The sequence below is a fragment of the Salvelinus alpinus genome, chromosome 21 (assembly GCF_045679555.1).
Source record: "Salvelinus alpinus chromosome 21, SLU_Salpinus.1, whole genome shotgun sequence".
Classification (NCBI taxonomy): Eukaryota; Metazoa; Chordata; class Actinopteri; order Salmoniformes; family Salmonidae; genus Salvelinus; species Salvelinus alpinus.
The window spans coordinates 47137451-47158789 of record NC_092106.1 but is presented as its reverse complement, the minus strand read 5'-3'; the positions used below and the strand labels follow the sequence as shown (position 1 = coordinate 47158789).

Below are 21339 nucleotides of genomic sequence, written 5' to 3'. Positions count from 1 at the left end.
CATTGACATGGGAACACAACTTTATGACATTCAATGCCACTGCTAGTCTAAATGTTAGAGCAGCCTTTTCCAGACCCCCAACCCTCTCCCCCAGCGGTCTCGAGGGGAGCCCTCTCCCCCAGCGGTCTCGAGGGGAGCCCTCTCCCCCAGCGGTCTCGAGGGGAGCCCTCTCCCCCAGCGGTCTCGAGGGGAGCCCTCTCCCCCAGCGGTCTCGAGGGGAGCCCTCTCCCCCAGCGGTCTCGAGGGGAGCCCTCTCCCCCAGCGGTCTCGAGGGGAGCCCTCTCCCCCAGCGGTCTCGAGAGGAGCCCTCTCCCCCAGCGGTCTCGAGAGGAGCCCTCTACTTACTACAAGTTCAGATAGCTGGACGCTAGACTATTCGGTAGATGAAAACTGAAGCAGAAAAAGTACATAGTGAGCACCACGTCGTCACTGAGCACCACGTCGTCACTGAGCTCTACGTCGTCACTGAGCACCACGTCGTCACTGAGCACCACGTCGTCACTGAGCACCACGTCGTCACTGAGCACCACGTCGTCACTGAGCACCACGTCGTCACTGAGCACCACGTCGTCACTGAGCACCACGTCGTCACTGAGCACCACGTCGTCACTGAGCACCACGTCGTCACTGAGCACCACGTCGTCACTGAGCACCACGTCGTCACTGAGCACCACGTCGTCACTGAGCACCACGTCATCACTGAGCACCACGTCGTCACTGAGCACCACGTCGTCACTGAGCACCACGTCGTCACTGAGCACCACGTCGTCACTGAGCACCACGTCGTCACTGAGCACCACGTCATCACTGAGCACCACGTCATCACGGATTTGAATCCACAAGTCAGTCTGGTGGAAACACCACTGCTGGGAAAATGCTCATATTTTCTTTATACGTAATTTTAATGGAAAACCTAGCTACTGAGCACTAGGCTACAATTCTAACTGTGAGACAAATGCACACAAAGACAGACAGATCTGTAGTATTTTCTCCTCCCCTTCACCCTCTCCGTCTTCTTCTCCCTCGCCATCTTCTTCTCCTCCCCCCTCTCCTCCTTCTCACCCAGGAGAGTGATTATGCTGCTGGTCATTATGTTATCTAAACACACAACTAATGACTTAAATATTAAGTGATTTCTTCTAGACATATTACCATAGAGGCCCATAGAGGCCAATCTACAGCATCCCTAGACACTCAAAAACCCACACACCATATTTCAGTCTAAACTCCTGCAATGGGAATACCAGCATAGATTTTTCCATCAAGCTAAATGATTAATCCCAACCACCCATCCATCCTATTCTATCCCAGATCCATCTCTTCCCAGCCCAGATCCCAGTGGGTGTAAAGCCAGACAGATCTCAGTCCAGATCCCAGTGGGTGTAAAGCCAGACAGATCTCAGTGGGTGTAAAGCCAGACAGATCCCAGTGGGTGTAAAGCCAGACAGATCCCAGTGGGTGTAAAGCCAGACAGATCCCAGTGGGTGTAAAGCCAGACCGATCCCAGTGGGTGTAAAGCCAGACAGATCCCAGTGGGTGTAAAGCCAGACAGATCCCAGTGGGTGTAAAGCCAGACAGATCCCAGTCCAGATCCCAGTGGGTGTAAAGCCAGACAGATCCCATTCCAGATCCCAGTGGGTGTAAAGCCAGACAGATCCCAGTCCAGATCCCAGTGGGTGTAAAGCCAGACAGATCCCAGTCCAGATCCCAGTGGGTGTAAAGCCAGACAGATCCCATTCCAGATCCCAGTGGGTGTAAAGCCAGACAGATCCCAGTCCAGATCCCAGTGGGTGTAAAGCCAGACAGATCCCAGTCCAGATCCCAGTGGGTGTAAAGCCAGACAGATCCCAGTCCAGATCCCAGTGGGTGTAAAGCCAGACAGATCCCAGTCCATGCTCTGGAGCCTGGTGTTGTCGCCAAGAAGTGTTCGGACTGTCGGGACCAGGTTTCAGCTGCTGCCCAACGCTGACATCCTTCCTCCCATAGATGGCCTGCCTGTACAAGCAACACCTGGACTGGACACAGCTAGACAAACTTATATTTTTGAGAAGTTCGGGGAGTTTTTGCGGCAAAGAGGCTATGTCCTGCATCAAAGTCAAGGGCAGGACAGAAACAGGCTCTCCGAATCTAGATTCCCTTGCTCATGCGTGGTTCGGACGGACCAGTCATCAGTGCCTCTATTCAAATGACTCTCTCCTAACACACACGCCATACGTTGCAGCTAGAATAATTTGTATCCTGCTGCTCAGCCACTTTACCCCTGATTGTAGGCATATAACTACCTCATCTATCACTGACATCGTTATTGTTCATACTGTATTTATATTGACACTATGTATTTCTGATATTACTACCATGCGAGTAACCATTTGCCTGTACCGTTTACACCCTTCTGTAGAGACCTATCCACTGAGCAAGACTTAGCAAAATATTGATATATAAAATGAATATTGGTATGCGTGTTCGTAACATGATTTTGTGACATGCCACAACAATATCATGTGATCACCACATAAATATATGGCACATGCATCGGGTTATGTACTGTACATGTGCACCTCACTCAACTCAGGCTTCATGGCCTTAACTTATGTATGGAATACTATGTGTGTGTAACAGTATATAAAGTATGCTAATATACTGGTGTGAAGGCATTTCAGTGGTGTAAAGTACTTAAGTAAAAATACTTTAAAAGTACAAAAGTATTTGGGGGGGGGGGGTATCTGTACTTTACTATTTATATTTTTGGCAACTTTTACTATTTATATTTTTGGCAACTTTTACTACAATCTGAAAGAAAATAATGTACTTTATATTCCATACATTTTCCCTGACACCCAAAAGTACTCGTTACATTTTGACAGGATAGTTGTCCAATTCACACACTTATCAAGAGAACATCCCTGGTCATCCCTACTGCCTCTGATCTGGCGGATTCACTAAAGACAAATGCTTCATTTGTAAATGATGTGCTGGAGTGTGCCCCTGGCTCTCCGTCAATTAAAAAAATAAAAAATACTTGTGCAGTTTGGTTAATTATAAGGATTTTGAAATAATTTATACTTTTACTCAAGTATGACAATTTGGTACTTTTTCCCACCACTGGATGTGGCTGGGGGTTGTAGCATTTCTTTCACATGACCCATCAATTTAGACAAGTGTGTCTGGGTAAATTACTACCACTTTTAGTCTTAATCTTTACTACACTACTCACAGTTTAGTACATGACCTCACATGTGGATCCTTAAAGAGATGGGTGGGGCTGGCTTAAGAGGGTGTGAACGGGTGTGAATGGGTGTAGACAAAGGAGAGCTCTCCAGTAGGTACCAAAACATTCAAAGGCCATTTTCTCAGAAGTGAGTTTACAAGTTTATCAACTTTCAAAGCAGAATTACTTTCCAATTGTTCCTCAACTGTAGTGTCTGATATACCATGCTATAGCTCTGAGTCTCTACTTTTATCCAATGTAAAATAAAAATAAACATTTCAAATGTTGCTACATAAGACCAATTTGAGCCGGTCAGTCACATATAAGTGTGTCTGACTATCCAGCTTGGCCAGGCTCGTCTGGCTCAGTCTCAAGAGTAGTAGGTCTTGTCTAGGTTAATTTGGGTCGGCCACAAACGCTGCTGGAACAGATTACCAATGTTCCCCAGAGACGGCAGCCACACCACAGCCAAACACTACCAGACATAGGCTATAGCTTAACGGCAGGGACATATATAGCCTAGACAAGAGAGGGAGAAGGAGGGACAGATGGACAGAGGTTGAAAGAAGGAAAAGGAGGGTGTGATCCTTCCAAATCACATGTTGGAGAGCACCACGAGGACTCCTGCTAAATGACATGTTGGAGAGCACCACGAGGACTCCTGCTAAATGACATGTTGGAGAGCACCAGGAGGACTCCTGCTAAATGACATGTTGGAGAGCACCAGGAGGACTCCTGCTAAATTACATGTTGGAGAGCACCACGAGGACTCCTGCTAAATGACATGTTGGAGAGCACCACGAGGACTCCTGCTAAATGACATGTTGGAGAGCACCAGGAGGACTCCTGCTAAATGACATGTTGGAGAGCACCACGAGGACTCCTGCTAAATGACATGTTGGAGAGCACTAGGAGGACTCCTGCTAAATGACATGTTGGAGAGCACCAGGAGGACTCCTGCCAAATCACATGTTGGAGAGCACCACGAGGACTCCTGCTAAATGACATGTTGGAGAGCACCACGAGGACTCCTGCTAAATGACATGTTGGAGAGCACCAGGAGGACTCCTGCTAAATGACATGTTGGAGAGCACCAGGAGGACTCCTGCTAAATGACATGTTGGAGAGCACCAGGAGGACTCCTGCTAAATGACATGTTGGAGAGCACCAGGAGGACTCCTGCTAAATGACATGTTGGAGAGCACTAGGAGGACTCCTGCTAAATGACATGTTGGAGAGCACCAGGACTCCTCCTGCTAAATGACATGTTGGAGAGCACCACGAGGACTCCTGCTAAATGACATGTTGGAGAGCACCACGAGGACTCCTGCTAAATGACATGTTGGAGAGCACCAGGAGGACTCCTGCTAAATGACAGAATCTACAGATCTTTTCAAATGTCTGCTTTCTTTTTCCAAGGTGAAAAAAAAATAAAAGTTAACCCACACACTGCTCTTGACAGTATCACTGCTCTTTATTTACAAAATGGATATGTAAAAGCTTAATAAAGAGCAGTGATACCAGCCAGAGCAGTGATACCAGCCAGAGCAGTGATACTATCCAGAGCAGTGATACCAGCCAGAGCAGCGATACTATCCAGAGCAGTGATACCAGCCAGAGCAGTGATACCAGCCAGAGCAGTGATACCAGCCAGAGCAGTGATACCAGCCAGAGCAGTGATACCAGCCAGAGCAGTGAGACCAGCCAGAGCAGTGAGACCAGCCAGAGCAGTGAGACCAGCCAGAGCAGTGAGACCAGCCAGAGCAGTGAGACCAGCCAGAGCAGTGATACTATCCAGAGCAGTGATACCAGCCAGAGCAGTGATACCAGCCAGAGCAGTGATACTATCCAGAGCAGTGATACTATCCAGAGCAGTGATACCAGCCAGAGCAGTGATACCAGCCAGAGCAGTGATACCAGCCAGAGCAGCGATACCAGCCAGAGCAGCGATACCAGCCAGAGCAGCGATACCAGCCAGAGCAGCGATACCAGCCAGAGCAGTGATACTAGCCAGAGCAGTGATACCAGCCAGAGCAGTGATACTATCCAGGGCAGTGATACCAGCCAGAGCAGTGATACTATCCAGAGCAGTGATACTATCCAGAGCAGTGATACCAGCCAGAGCAGTGATACCAGCCAGAGCAGTGATACTATCCAGAGCAGTGATACCATCCAGAGCAGTGATACTATCCAGAGCAGTGATACCAGCCAGAGCAGTGATACTATCAGAGCAGTGATACCATCCAGAGCAGCGATACCAGCCAGAGCAGTGATACTATCAGAGCAGTGATACCAGCCAGAGCAGTGATACCAGCCATGCACCTGCAACAAAGACAGCTCAGATGTGCGAGTGCCTTTTTGAAAAACGTTTCCCCCAAGGTCTCATTGTTATGCAAAGTACCAGTTCTACCAGGAATCTCCTTTTGGATCACCACTTCCCTGTACAGCCTATAGGCTACTGCCTGCCCTCCTCCTCAAGCACAAACACATTGTGTTCACATGCATTAATCATTCAAGACTGTATAAATATGGATTAAAGCAAGGAGAAGACAAGCTGCTTATTATTTCAAGTGACCATTAAAATGGAATCTGATTATCCACTGGCAACCCCCCCCCCCCACACACACACACACGGGTGGGGGGGTTATTCAACTCACGGTGCAGCCCAAGCGTATTACCGAATAAAATTAGAATAAGGAACTGGTTTGTGTACTGTGCTAGAATGGAGGGCCTTTTAGAAGGGTGGTTGTTGAGCAAATAAACAAACACCTGAGACGCCGTGACCCTCGCCCCAAGCAAGATCGCTATACTCAGGTCACGCTGTGGCCCTCGCCCCAAGCAAGATCGCTATACTCAGGTCACGCTGTGACCCTCGCCCCAAGCAAGATCGCTATACTCAGGTCACGCTGTGACCCTCGCCCCAAGCAAGATCGCTATACTCAGGTCACGCTGTGACCCTCGCCCCAAGCAAGATCGCTATACTCAGGTCACGCTGTGACCCTCGCCCCAAGCAAGATCGCTATACTCAGGTCACGCTGTGACCCTCGCCCCAAGCAAGATCGCTATACTCAGGTCACGCTGTGACCCTCGCCCCAAGCAAGATCGCTATACTCAGGTCACGCTGTGACCCTCGCCCCAAGCAAGATCGCTATACTCAGGTCACGCTGTGACCCTCGCCCCAAGCAAGATCGCTATACTCAGGTCACGTTGTGTTTGTAATGGAAGGTTATATGCTAGGGATTCACTGATACGTATCGGTAACCGGTTCTAACGTTTAAGATGCAAGTGCATCGATCCACAGGATCTAAATGAAGGTAAGAAAACCGATTCAAAAGTTACGAATCACCGGTTCACTAAAATGTTTTACTCATAAATTGCTTTCTGCCTTATACCAAAAATGTGATTCATTTCTGGTCTCGGGAAACTAGGTGTACGTCGCGTGTCACTACTTCACAGGAGAGGTATGTAAAAAATGTATTTCTTATCAAAATGCATTTGTGGCAGAAATGCCTTCTGGAACATGTGAACTTTCATGTGCCTTAATAACAAACTTGTATGCCATCTGTAAATACAAATAAAATTCATAAAAAATTACGAGCCTAGTTGGTTTAGCCATGGAAGAAGCCAGGAACCTTCAAGCTAACCATGATTGGCTGAGATAATGGATGGGCTGGACGCGCCGAGAGATGATGTTCTGATTGGTCTGCCATCTAGCATGTTTCTGTCCATAACATGAGCTGCTCAGTACGTCAAATCAAATGTATTTATAAAGCCCTTCTTACATCAGCTGATATATCAAAGTGCTGTACAGAAACCCAGCCTAAAACCCCAAACAGCAAGCAATGCAGGTGTAGAAGCACGGTGGCTAGGAAAAACTCCCTAGAAATGCCAGAACCTCGGAAGAAACCTAGAGAGGAACCAGGCTATGAGGGGTGTCCAGTCCTCTTCTGGCTGTGCCGGGTGGAGATTATAACAGAACATGGCCAAGATGTTCAAATATGACCAGCATGGTCAAATAATAATAGGTGTAAGTCATTCTTTCTAGTGCAGCTTTTTCTTATATATATATATATCATAAAGAACTGCAAAAGTGTTGCTAATGCTCTCCACTATCTGGAGGACCGAGTGTTTTGAAATCAGTGGAATGTCCAGTGGGAGGAGATGGAGAAAATTCGGGCTTTCGATTGCAAATATGCGGAGGGAAGTCGAAAAAAGAACCTGTCTCTAGCTACATTTTCAAATATAAAACTATTCAAATTTTGTAAGAAATTTGTTTTCATTGTAAGTTAAAACGTACTGTTAGCTCACTAGCTAACGTTAAGTGTATGATCTGTGTAGTAATATTATTTGTATCTCAGAGTCATTTGCATTGCTAGTTATAGCCTAATGTTCCCTAGCTAGCTAACATTGAACCTAGTTGGTTTGCGTTATCAGATTCATGCAGGGTAGTAACGTTATGATTCGGGATTATGGTTAATTGTTTAGCTAGCTACGTCTAAACAAAAGACCCCACTGTGCAACTAAACATTTCACTGTACCGTTTACAACGTGCATGTGACAAATAAACTTTGATTTTATTTGATATAGTGTGTGTTTACCAGAGATAATGAAGAACAACAAGATCTGCACCAAAGTCAAATGAGGACGTTAGGCCGACGAGTCCAAGTTCTAAAATTCTCCAGTAGAAAACCTGCTTTTATTTCGACATTTCTAAGCTATTTTCTGTAACATGAACTTGGAAATAATTCTCTTGATTAGCTAAAGTTAAGACTTTGTCCGCTATATGATACGGTCATTATTTGAAATGGCTAGCCAGCTAACTTAACGTTAGCTAGCAAACAAGCTAGAAATGTGATACGAGAATTAGGTTCTCAATGTTCATTAACCAATTCAATTAAACGACTCAGTCTGCTAAATCAGGATTTGTAAGATACTGATTGAAAATTTATTTAAATGTTAGCTAGCAAACAAGCTAGAAATTAACTAAACCATTGTTCAGAAAGTTGCTTTTAGTTGCCTGGCTAGCTAGATTGACATTTACTAAATACATTTTTAAATGGATGGGTTTATTGGTGTTAAAATACACCAGTTATGCAATTTTGGACCACCAGGCTGCTGATGTCATGCAGCCTGTCGTTTTTGTGTTTATACCTTTTCATAACGACAAGTTCGACATCGGGACGATAATAGAATGTTCATGACGTCACTGCGACAACTGCCTACAGACATGTTGATAGACGTAGTATAAACCAGCCGTTAGTCTTGAAATCTGTGGTTGTTGAGCACACTACTGTAACCGTACTCACTCTGTTTAGCACATGGCCTCGTGTGAATCCTTAAAGAGATGGGTGGGGCTAAGACTTAAGCTGGTGTTAAGGATACTGAATGGGTGTAGATAAATAAGAACTCACCAGTAGGTACCAAAACATTCAATGGGCCATTTTCTCAAAAAATGGGGTTACAAGTTTATCAACGTTCAAAGCAGAATTTCTTTCTCATTGTTCCTCAACTGTAGTGTATGATATACAATTTTCTAGCTTTGAGTCTGTACTTTAATCCAATGTAAAAAAAAATATATATATTTAGAAAAACAAACCATTTCAAAATGTTGCTCCATGAGACCGAATCGAGGCGGTCGGTCACAAATACTTCTAATCTGTTGTGATTTAATTGAAGCGTTCTCTCCTTCAGCCTATCCAACGTTTATGCATGTAACTGTATGACAATGTAACAGTCAGATAATGTGGTCACAGTGCGGGAGACAGCTGCTGGCACCAACCAGAGGTAGTAGGCCTACCCCATCCCTGTTTTTGATATTCCTAGGCTATATCTGCCGGGCACTTTCGGCATTCAGATGTTTGTAAAATGGAGTCTGCAATATAAAAAATCTGAGGCTTTATCAATTGAGGGAAAACCAATGTAATTTCCTGGGTCATTGTTACCAAATGCGCAGTAGAAATGTGTGTTTTACCGGTGGAGTTGTGAGTTGTGTCCACTTGTGCCTACACATCTAAACTGCTGATTGTGGCTTTTCGAAAAGGTGGGTTCGCTTTAAAAACAGGTCATTTTAACATGAACAGGGTAAAGGTGCAATTTCATAATAATGGCAGCAATCATTTTTGGGAGTCTCGCTGGTCAGAACAGGAAGAGTAGAGCAGCTCTCCTCCGGAAAGTTCCAAATGGTCAGAACGATTTCGCTTTTGAGATTAAATCCAAAACTGGGTTATACTAACTATGTATGTCATAGCTAATTTCTAAAGATAAATATTGACATATTACTAGCTCAAAATAATATTACTAGTATTATGTCTTTGGCTGCTGGTGTTTTGCGGGTACTATTTAATGAAGCTGCCAGTTGAGGACTTGTGAGGCGTCTGTTTCTCAAACTAGACATTATTTATATACATACACATAGCTACTGTTTTTCAGTTTTCAAAAAGGAATTTAATTGGCTGTTTTGGTTAATGGTCTTGGTCCCTTGGCCGATTGGGCACATCTTGAAGACCAAATGGCCTTACCCATAAAAATCACACAATTCCAGGCCTGCACATCAGCTCAGACAGATCTAGCTCAGCTCCTCAGCTCCATCAGTACCAGACAGATCCAACTCAGCTCCATCAGTATCAGACAGATCCAACTCAGCTCCATCAGTATCAGACAGATCCAACTCAGCTCCATCAGTATCAGACAGATCCAACTCAGCTCCATCAGTATCAGACAGATCCAACTCAGCTCCATCAGTATCAGACAGATCCAACTCAGCTCCATCAGTATCAGACAGATCCAACTCAGCTCCATCAGTATCAGACAGATCCACCTCAGCTCCATCAGTATCAGACAGATCCACCTCAGCTCCATCAGTATCAGACAGTTCCAACTCAGCTCCATCAGTATCAGACAGATCCAACTCAGCTCCATCAGTATCAGACAGATCCAACTCAGCTCCATCAGTATCAGACAGATCCAACTCAGCTCCATCAGTATCAGACAGATCCAACTCAGCTCCATCAGTATCAGACAGATCCAACTCAGCTCCATCAGTATCAGACAGATCCAACTCAGCTCCATCAGTATCAGACAGATCCAACTCAGCTCCATCAGTATCAGACAGATCCAACTCAGCTCCATCAGTATCAGACAGATCCAACTCAGCTCCATCAGTATCAGACAGATCCAACTCAGCTCCATCAGTATCAGACAGATCCAACTCAGCTCCATCAGTATCAGACAGATCCAACTCAGCTCCATCAGTATCAGACAGATCCAACTCAGCTCCATCAGTATCAGACAGATCCAACTCAGCTCCATCAGTATCAGACAGATCCAACTCAGCTCCATCAGTATCAGACAGATCCAACTCAGCTCCATCAGTATCAGACAGATCCAACTCAGCTCCATCAGTATCAGACAGATCCAACTCAGCTCCATCAGTATCAGACAGATCCACCTCAGCTCCATCAGTATCAGAGTGATTTAGAATGGAAATTGAATGTTTATGAAACAATTGTTAGTGCATCGAATCATATGGAATCATATGGAATCATATGGAATCATATGGAATCATATCAATTCGTTCCACTAATCAAACCGAATCATCTCAAAATAAAATGATAGTTCCTGTATTGTATAGCAGCCCATGTAATCTAGATGCATATGGAATGGTGCTTGTAAGGAGAGATGCACATCCCTCCTACAGGCCGCCTCTATATGCCACCATTATTGACATGTATTATTGTGTGATGTAGGCAAAAGCTGACAAAACATGACCTGGTACATTGATATAGTAAGTATAATACTGTACACCTGACACAAAAACACTGCTTCCTATTCTCCCCACCCTCAGGTCTCCTCACCCCACGGCAGGGTGCCCTGACACAAAAACACTGCTTCACCCTCAGGTCTCCTCACCCCACGGCAGGGTGTCCTGACACAAAAACACTGCTTCACCCTCAGGTCTCCTCACCCCACGGCAGGGTGACCTGACACAAAAACACTGGGTCCTATTCTCCCCACCCTCAGGTCTCCTCACCCCACGGCAGGGTGTCCTGACACAAAAACACTGCTTCACCCTCAGGTCTCCTCACCCCACGGCAGGGTGTCCTGACACAAAAACACTGCTTCACCCTCAGGTCTCCTCACCCCACGGCAGGGTACCCTGACAAAAACACTGCGTCCTATTCTCCCCACCCTCAGGTCTCCTCACCCCACGGCAGGGTGCCCTGACAAAAACACTGCGTCCTATTCTCCCCACCCTCAGGTCTCCTCACCCCACGGCAGGGTGTCCTGACACAAAAACACTGCTTCACCCTCAGGTCTCCTCACCCCACGGCAGGGTGTCCTGACACAAAAACACTGCTTCACCCTCAGGTCTCCTCACCCCACGGCAGGGTGCCCTGACAAAAACACTGCGTCCTATTCTCTCCACCTTCAGGTCTCATCACCCCACGGCAGGGTGCTCTGAAATGTCACAATAGAGACTGTGTGGGATACTCAGTCAGCATTTAGGAGACGCACACACATCTCTGTCCCGGTTTCTCAAGTCAATGAGACTGCATTAACAACACACACCCCATTTCTCTCTCTTCACCGATGGAAGTCTGATGCTGGTCTGCTGTGGTAAGACCGTAGCGAAGGAGTCAGATTATCTACGGCGGCGGCGGGGGGGGGGGCTACACCCTCACAGAACAGAAGAAAACAGAAGAGAAGATACCAGATAAGACACTAGTAGTAACCACAGAGAGCCTCCTATAGAGACTAGTAGTAACCACAGAGAGCCTCCTAGAGAGACCAGTAGTAACCACAGAGAGCCTCCTAGAGAGACCAGTAGTAACCACAGAGAGCCTCCTATAGAGACCAGTAGTAACCACAGAGAGCCTCCTAGAGAGACCAGTAGTAACCACAGAGAGCCTCCTATAGAGACCAGTAGTAACCACAGAGAGCCTCCTAGAGAGACCAGTAGTAACCACAGAGAGCCTCCTAGAGAGACTAGTAGTAACCACAGAGACCCTCCTATAGAGCAGTAGTAACCACAGAGAGCCTCCTATAGAGACCAGTAGTAACCACAGAGAGCCTCCTATAGAGACCAGTAGTAACCACAGAGAGCCTCCTATAGAGACCAGTAGTAACCACAGAGAGCCTCCTATAGAGACCAGTAGTAACCACAGAGAGCCTCCTATAGAGACCAGTAGTAACCACAGAGAGCCTCCTATAGAGACCAGTAGTAACCACAGAGAGCCTCCTATAGAGACTAGTAGTAACCACAGAGACCCTCCTATAGAGCAGTAGTAACCACATAGACCCTCCTATAGAGACCAGTAGTAACCACAGAGAGCCTCCTATAGAGCAGTAGTAACCACAGAGAGCCTCCTAGAGAGACCAGTAGTAACCACAGAGAGCCTCCTAGAGAGACCAGTAGTAACCACAGAGAGCCTCCTAGAGAGCAGTAGTAACCACAGAGAGCCTCCTATAGAGACCAGTAGTAACCACAGAGAGCCTCCTATAGAGACCAGTAGTAACCAGAGAGCCTCCTATAGAGACCAGTAGTAACCACAGAGAGCCTCCTATAGAGACCAGTAGTAACCACAGAGCCTCCTAGAGAGACCAGTAGTAACCACAGAGAGCCTCCTATAGAGACCAGTAGTAACCACAGAGAGCCTCCTATAGAGACCAGTAGTAACCACAGAGAGCCTCCTATAGAGACTAGTAGTAACCACAGAGAGCCTCCTATAGAGCAGTAGTAACCACATAGACCCTCCTATAGAGACCAGTAGTAACCACAGAGAGCCTCCTATAGAGCAGTAGTAACCACAGAGAGCCTCCTAGAGAGACCAGTAGTAACCACAGAGAGCCTCCTAGAGAGACCAGTAGTAACCACAGAGAGCCTCCTAGAGAGACCAGTAGTAACCACAGAGAGCCTCCTAGAGAGACCAGTAGTAACCACAGAGAGCCTCCTGTAGAGACTAGTAGTAACCACAGAGAGCCTCCTAGAGAGACCAGTAGTAACCACAGAGAGCCTCCTATAGAGACTACTAGTAACCACAGAGAGCCTCCTATAGAGACCAGTAGTAACCACAGAGAGCCTCCTAGAGAGACCAGTAGTAACCACAGAGAGCCTCCTATAGAGACTACTAGTAACCACAGAGAGCCTCCTATAGAGACTAGTAGTAACCACAGAGAGCGTATGCTGACTTGTCACCCTCATATAGAGAGAGACAGAGATGAGCCACAGCTGCCTACAATACCAGGACCAATCTACTAGATCTGTCATTAAGGTAGGAGGTAAACCACCTTGGTCTGTATACATGGAGTATATAAACGTCCCTTTTTCAGGACCCTGTCTTTCAAAGATAATTCGTGAATATCCAAATAACTTCACAGATCTTCACTGTTTCTCATGCTTGTTCAATGAACCATGAACAATTAACATGCACCTGTGGAACGGTCGTTAAGACACTAACGGGTTACAGACGGTAGGCAATTAAGGTCACAGTTATGAAAACTTAGGACACTAAAGAGGACTTTCTACTGACTCTGAAAAACACCAAAAGAAAGATGCTCAGGGTCTCTGCCCATCTGTGTGAATGAGGACTGAGGACTGCAGATGTGTCCAGGGGAATAAATTGCAATGTCCGTACTGTGAGACGCCTAAGACAGCGCTACAGGGAGACAGGACGGACAGCCGATAGTCCTCGCAGTGGCAGACCACGTGTAACAACACCTGCACAGGATCGGTACATCCGAACATCACACCTGCGGGACAGGTCCAGGATGGCAACAACAACTGCCCGAGTTACACCAGGAACGCACAATCCCTCCATCAGTGCTCAGACTGTCTGCAATAGACTGAGAGAGGCAGGATTGAGGGCTTGTAGGCCTGTTGTAAGGCAGGTCCTCACCAGACATCACCGGCAACAACGTCGCCTTCTTGGCACAAACCCACCATCTCTGGACCAGACAGGACTGGCAAAATGCTCTTCTCTGACGAGTCGTGGTTTTGTCTCACCAGGGGTGATGGTCGGATTCGCGTTTATCGTCGAAGGAAATGAGCGTTACACCGAGGCCTGTACTCTGGAGCAGGATCATCATCCTGACATGACCCTCCAGCACGACAATGCCACCAGCCATACTGCTCGTTCTGTGAGTGATTTCCTGCAAGACAGGAATGTCAGTGTTCTGCCATGGCCAGCGAAGAGCCCGGATCTCAATCCCAGTGAGCACGTCTGGTACCTGTTGGATCGGAGGGTGAGGGCTAGGGCCATAATGCAGCTGGTGGCCACACCAGATACTGATTGTAGCTTTTGACCCCCCCCCCTTTATTCAGGGACACATTCAAATTCTGTTAGTCACATGTCTGTGGAACTTGTTCAGTTTGTCTCAGTTGTTGAATCTTATGTTCATACAAATATTTACACATGTTAAGTTTGCTGAAAATAAAACGCAGATGACGTTTCTTTTTTGTTGTTGCTGAGTTTACTTTAATTTCACCCAGGAGCAGCATGTAAAAAATTACGACCTTTCCACTTCCACATTAGTGGAATCAAAACATAGGGAAACCATGGTTGATCCCATACAATGAGCCCGTCCTCCTATAGCTACTCCCACCAGCCTCCACTGTTCCACATACACCACACATACATGGCCTCTGCCACGGGTCTCATTTAGAGGTCGACCGATTAATCGGAATGGCCGATTAATTAGGGCCGATTTCAAGTTTTCATAACAATCGGAAATCTGTAATTTTGGATACCTTTATTTAACTAGGCAAGTTAGTTAAGAACACATTCTTATTTTCAATGAAGGCCTAGGAACGGTGGGTTAACTGCCTTGTTCAGGGGCAGAGTGACAGATTTTTACCTTGTCAGCTCAGGGATTCAATCTTGCAACCTTACGGTTAACTAGTCCAACGCTCTAACCACCTGCCTCACGAGGAGCCCGCATGTTACGCGAATGCAGTAAGAAGCCAAGGTAAGTTGCTAGCTAGCATTAAACTTATCTTATAAAAAACAATCAATCAATCATAATCACTAATTATAACTACACGTGGTTGATGATATTACTAGTTTATCTAGCGTGTCCTGCGTTGCATATAATCAATGCGGTGCGTATCGTTGTTTATGGTTAGGTACACATTGAAGCATCAATGCCTTTCTTAAAATCAATACACAGAAGTATATGTTTTTAAACCTGCATATTTAGCTAAAAGAAATCCAGGTTAGCAGGCAATATTAACCAGGTGAAATTGTGACACTTCTCTCTTGCGTTCATTGCACGCAGAGTCAGGGTATATGCAACAGTTTGGGCCGCCTGGCTCATTGCGAACTAATTTGCCAGAATTATGACATGACCTTGAAGGTTGTGCAATGTAACAGGAATATTTAGACTGATGGATGCCACCCGTTAGATGAAATACGGAACGGTTCCGTATTTCACTGAAAGAATAAACGTCTTGTTTTCGAGATGATAGTTTCCGGATTCTACCATATTAATGACCTAAGGCTCGTATTTCTGTGTGTTATTATGTTATAATTAAGTCTATGATTTGATAGAGCAGTCTGACTGAGCGATGGTAGGCACCAGCAGACTCGTAAGCATTCATTCAAACAGCACGTTCGTGCGTTTTACCAGCAGCTCTTCGCTGTGCTTCAAGCATTGAGCTGTTTATGACTTAAAGCCTATCAACTCCCGAGATTAGGCTGGTGTAACTGATGTGAAATGGCTAGCTAGTTAGCGGGGTGCGCGCTAATAGCGTTTCAAACGTCACTCGCTCTGAGACTTGGGAGTAGTTGTTCCCTTTGCTCTGCATGGGTAACGCTGCTTCGAGGGTGGCTGTTGTCGATGTGTTCCTGGTTCGAGCCCAGGTAGCGGCGAGGAAAAGGATGGAAGCTATACTGTTACACTGGCAATACTAAAGTGCCTATAAGAACATCCAATAGTCAAAAGGTATATGAAATACAAATGGTATAGAGAGAAATAGTCCTTTAATTCCTATAATAACTACAACCTAAAACTTCTTACCTGGGAATACTGAAGACTCATGTTAAAAGGAACCACCAGCTTTCATATGTTCTCATGTTCTGAGCAAGGAACTTAAACGTTAGCTTTCTTACATGGCACATATTGCACTTTTACTTTCTTCTCCAACACTTAGTTTTTGCATTATTTAAACCAAATTGAACACGTTTCATTATTGATTTGAGGCTAAATTGATTTTATTGATGTATTATATTAAGTTAAAATAAGTGTTCATTCAGTATTGTTGTAATTGTCATTATTACAAATAAATATATATTTAATTTAAAAAATAAAAATAATTAAAATCTCTTTTTTTTTTCTTTTTTTTTTTTTTTTTAAATCGTCCGATTGATCGGTATCGGCTTTTTTTTGGCCCTCCAATAATCGGTATCAGCGTTGAAAAATCATAATCGGTCAACCTCTAGTTTCATTTGCGTGAGTGGTAAACCTCTGTGGTTGTTGTTGAAAAGGGCTCGTCAGAGAGTGACAGTGCTGTGCTGGCTAGCCTGTCTAGGAAGCTGTAGTCTCTGTGATATAGAGAGTGACAGTGCTGGCTAGCCTGTCTAGGAGGCTGTAGTCTCTGTGATATAGAGAGTGACAGTGCTGTGCTGGCTAGCCTGTCTAGGAAGCTGTAGTCTCTGTGATATAGAGAGTGACAGTGCTGGCTAGCCTGTCTAGGAGGCTGTAGTCTCTGTGATATAGAGAGTGACAGTGCTGGCTAGCCTGTCTAGGAGGCTGTAGTCTCTGTGATATAGAGAGTGACAGTGCTGGCTAGCCTGGAGGCTGTAGTCTCTGTGATATAGAGAGTGACAGTGCTGGCTAGCCTGTCTAGGAGGCTGTAGTCTCTGTGATATAGAGAGTGACAGTGCTGGCTAGCCTGTCTAGGAGGCTGTAGTCTCTGTGATATAGAGAGTGACAGTGCTGGCTAGCCTGTCTAGGAGGCTGTAGTCTCTGTGATATAGAGAGTGACAGTGCTGTGCTGTCTAGCCTGTCTAGGAGGCTGTAGTCTCTGTGATATAGAGAGTGACAGTGCTGGCTAGCCTGTCTAGGAGGCTGTAGTCTCTGTGATATAGAGAGTGACAGTGCTGGCTAGCCTGTCTAGGAGGCTGTAGTCTCTGTGATATAGAGAGTGACAGTGCTGGCTAGCCTGTCTAGGAGGCTGTAGTCCCTTGGGTCTGTTTATAACAGAGATCCATATCTGACAACAGAGGAGCAGCCGTTTGAGCTCACCTCACACAACCCGACAAGTAAACCCAGGACTGAACCCAGACATCAGTAGTCAGACGGTGTGAAGTAAAACACAGGACCAAAGGAAAATCAGTCAATTCATTATGCTCTAATCTATGAATTTCACACGACTGGGCACACAGATACCTTAAAAAAAAAGGGTAGGGGCGTGGATCAGAAAACCAGTCAGTATCTGGTGTGACCACCACTTGCCTCATGCAGCGCAACACCGTCACATAGAGTTGATCAGGCTGTTGATTGTGGCCTGTGGAATGTTGTTCCACTCCTCTTCAATGGCTGTGCAAAGTTGCTGGATATGGGAGGGAGTTGGAACACGCTGTCGTACACGTCGATCCAGAGCATCCCAAACATGCTCAATGGGTGAGATGTCAGATGAGAATGCAGGCCATGGAAGAAGATACATTTTCAGCTTCCAGGAATTGTGTCCAGATCCTTGCGACATGAGGCCGTGCATTATCATGCTGAAACATGAGGTGATGGCGGCGGATGAATGGCACAACAATGGGCCTCAGGATCTCGTCACGTTTCCCTAAAACAAATTGCCATCAATAAAATGCATTTGTGTTCATTGTCCCTAGCTTGTCTGCCCATACCATAACCCCACCATGGGGCACACTGTTCACAACATTGACATCAGCAAACCGCTCGCCCACACGACGCCTTATAAGCGGTCTGCCATCTGTCCGGTACAGTTGAAACCGGGATTCATCCGTAAAGGGCACACTTCTCCAGTGTGCCAGTGGCCATCAAAGGAGAGCATTTGCCCACTGCAGTCGTTTACGACGCCGAACTGCAGTCAGGTCAAGACCCTGGTGAGGACGATGAGCACGCAGAGGAGTTTCACTGAGACGGTTTCTGACAGTTTTTGCAGAAATTCTTCGGTTGTGTAAACACACAGTTTCATCAGCTGTCCGGGTGGCTGGTCTCAGACAATCTCGCAGGTGAAGAAGTCAGATGTGGAGGTCCTGGGCTGGTGTGATTACACGTGGTCTGCGGTTGTGAGGCCGGTTGGACGTACCGCCAAATTCTCTAAAACATTGTTGGATGCAGACAAATTGAATATTAAACTATCTGGCAACAGCATGCCAATTGCATGATCCCTCAAAACTTGAGACATCTGTGGCATTGTGTTGTGACAAAACAGCACATTGTAGAGTGGCCTTTTATTGTCCCCAGCACAAGGTGCATCTGTGCAATGATCATGTTGTTTAATCAGCTTCTAGATATGCCACACCAGTCAGGTGGATGGATTATCTTGGCAAAGGAGAAATGCTCACTAAAAGGGATGTAAGCAAATTTGTGCACAGAATTTGAGAGAAAAAAGCTTTTTTGTGCATTTGGAAAATTTCTGGGATCTTTTATTTCAGCTCATGAAACATGAGACACTTTACACGTTGCGTTTATATTTTTTGTTCAGTGTAGTTTCAAGTTTTATTAGTTGTGTATATGTACAGGATACACGTGGTATATACACCGTACAACAAAATGCACATTTGCAGGTTATTTTTCAACATCCTGAGCAAACAGAGTAATAACAAACTAATAAAAAAGCAAAGTCGAGCAGGAACCTCCTACCTCTTAGATGGCAGAATGTGTTTCTCTCTGATAATGCTGTCCCATAAGTTATAAAATAAAATCTCTCAATCAGAATCAAAACATTCTAGAAGAGACTGTCTTTCAGTTAAGAACCCTTTGCATGGGGTAATTGACACGTTAGCCATGTTTCCGTTAACTTTAGAAAGTTGTTTGAGACCAGAGATAGTTTAAATGAGTGCAATTAATTATTTCAGGTAACAAGCAATGAGTTTAATTTCCGAGACCCGTCTAAACCATTTCTGTGCTATTAGTTTGTTGGTTAGTTTGTTGGTATTATTAGTTTGTTGGTTAGTTTGTTGGTATTATTAGTTTGTTGGTACAGATATATTGACCTAATGAGTCCTCTTAGCTGAGACTGGCTCACAGGACAATACATGATATGGGCCAATAGCAGGAAGTGAGTAGGATGGTTTTAGTATGGTGGAAGTGTAACAAACAGTGGTGGGTCATAGGGGGTGAGGGGGGGGGGCTGGAGAGGGGCATAGGGGGGGGGGCTGGAGAGGGGCATAGAGGGAAACAGACAGGGGTAGTAATTCATCCTCCCAAGGGCCAGAGTTTTCATCCCTACGTTTACCGAGCGGAACGGCTAGGATATCGAGACGGGATCAGAGGGTAGTGAGATGTTTCAGCAAAGATAAAGACCACATTACAAACACAGACGCTTCCTCTCTCTACCCGGAAAACAGAGAGAGAACAGAGAGAGAGAAGAGAGGAGAGAAAGAACCATTGCGCCTCTCATCTCTGAATTAATTCCTCCATCCTGCCGAAGAGCCATTCTGTGTCACAGAAGAGATTAGGTACGAGCACAGAGATATGGGGCAAAAAAAATGGAATCTGGTAGCAGGGAGAGGGAGCTACGAGGATTAGTCATCTCCAGATGAGGAGCAGGGAGAGGGCGCTACGGGGATTAGTCATTTCCAGATGAGAGGCAGGGAGAGGGAGCTACGAGGATTAGTCATCTCCAGATGAGCGGCAGGGAGAGGGCGCTACGAGGATTAGTCATCTCCAGATGAGCGGCAGGGAGAGGGCGCTACGAGGATTAGTCATCTCCAGATGAGCAGCAGGGAGAGGGAGCTACGAGGATTAGTCATCTCCAGATGAGCAGCAGGGAGAGGGAGCTACGAGGATTAGTCATCTCCAGATGAGCAGCAGGGAGAGGGAGCTACGAGGATTAGTCATCTCCAGATGAGCAGCAGGGAGAGGGAGCTACGAGGATTAGTCATCTCCAGATGAGCAGCAGGGAGAGGGAGCTACGAGGATTAGTCATCTCCAGATGAGCAGCAGGGAGAGGGCGCTACGAGGATTAGTCATCTCCAGATGAGCAGCAGGGAGAGGGAGCTACGAGGATTAGTCATCTCCAGATGAGCAGCAGGGAGAGGGAGCTACGAGGATTAGTCATCTCCAGATGAGCAGCAGGGAGAGGGAGCTACGAGGATTAGTCATCTCCAGATGAGCAGCAGGGAGAGGGCGCTACGAGGATTAGTCATCTCCAGATGAGCAGCAGGGAGAGGGCGCTACGAGGATTAGTCATCTCCAGATGAGGAGCAGGGAGAGGGCGCTACGAGGATTAGTCATCTCCAGATGAGCAGCAGGGAGAGGGAGCAACGGGGATTAGTCATCTCCAGATGAGGAGCAGGGAGAGGGAGCTACGGGGATTAGTCATCTCCAGATGAGGAGCAGGGAGAGGGCGCTACGAGGATTAGTCATCTCCAGATGAGGAGCAGGGAGAGGGCGCTACGGGGATTAGTCATCTCCAGATGAGGAGCAGGGAGAGGGAGCTACGGGGATTAGTCATCTCCAGATGAGGAGCAGGGAGAGGGCGCTACGGGGATTAGTCATCTCCAGATGAGGAGCAGGGAGAGGGCGCTACGAGGATTAGTCATCTCCAGATGAGCAGCAGGGAGAGGGAGCTACGAGGATTAGTCATCTCCAGATGAGCAGCAGGGAGAGGGAGCTACGAGGATTAGTCATCTCCAGATGAGCAGCAGGGAGAGGGAACTACGAGGATTAGTCATCTCCAGATGAGCAGCAGGGAGAGGGAGCTACGAGGATTAGTCATCTCCAGATGAGCAGCAGGGAGAGGGCGCTACGAGGATTAGTCATCTCCAGATGAGCAGCAGGGAGAGGGCGCTACGAGGATTAGTCATCTCCAGATGAGGAGCAGGGAGAGGGAGCTACGAGGATTAGTCATCTCCAGATGAGGAGCAGGGAGAGGGAGCTACGAGGATTAGTCATCTCCAGATGAGGAGCAGGGAGAGGGAGCTACGAGGATTAGT

General features: G+C 46.4%; 1 protein-coding gene across 8 annotated transcripts in view; it reads right to left on the bottom strand.

Annotated features, from left to right (window-relative positions):
* The window catches only part of cux1b (cut-like homeobox 1b), a 171585-nt gene that overhangs the window by 131541 nt on the left and 18705 nt on the right, over positions 1–21339 (bottom strand). The gene's annotated exons all lie outside the window — the stretch shown is intronic.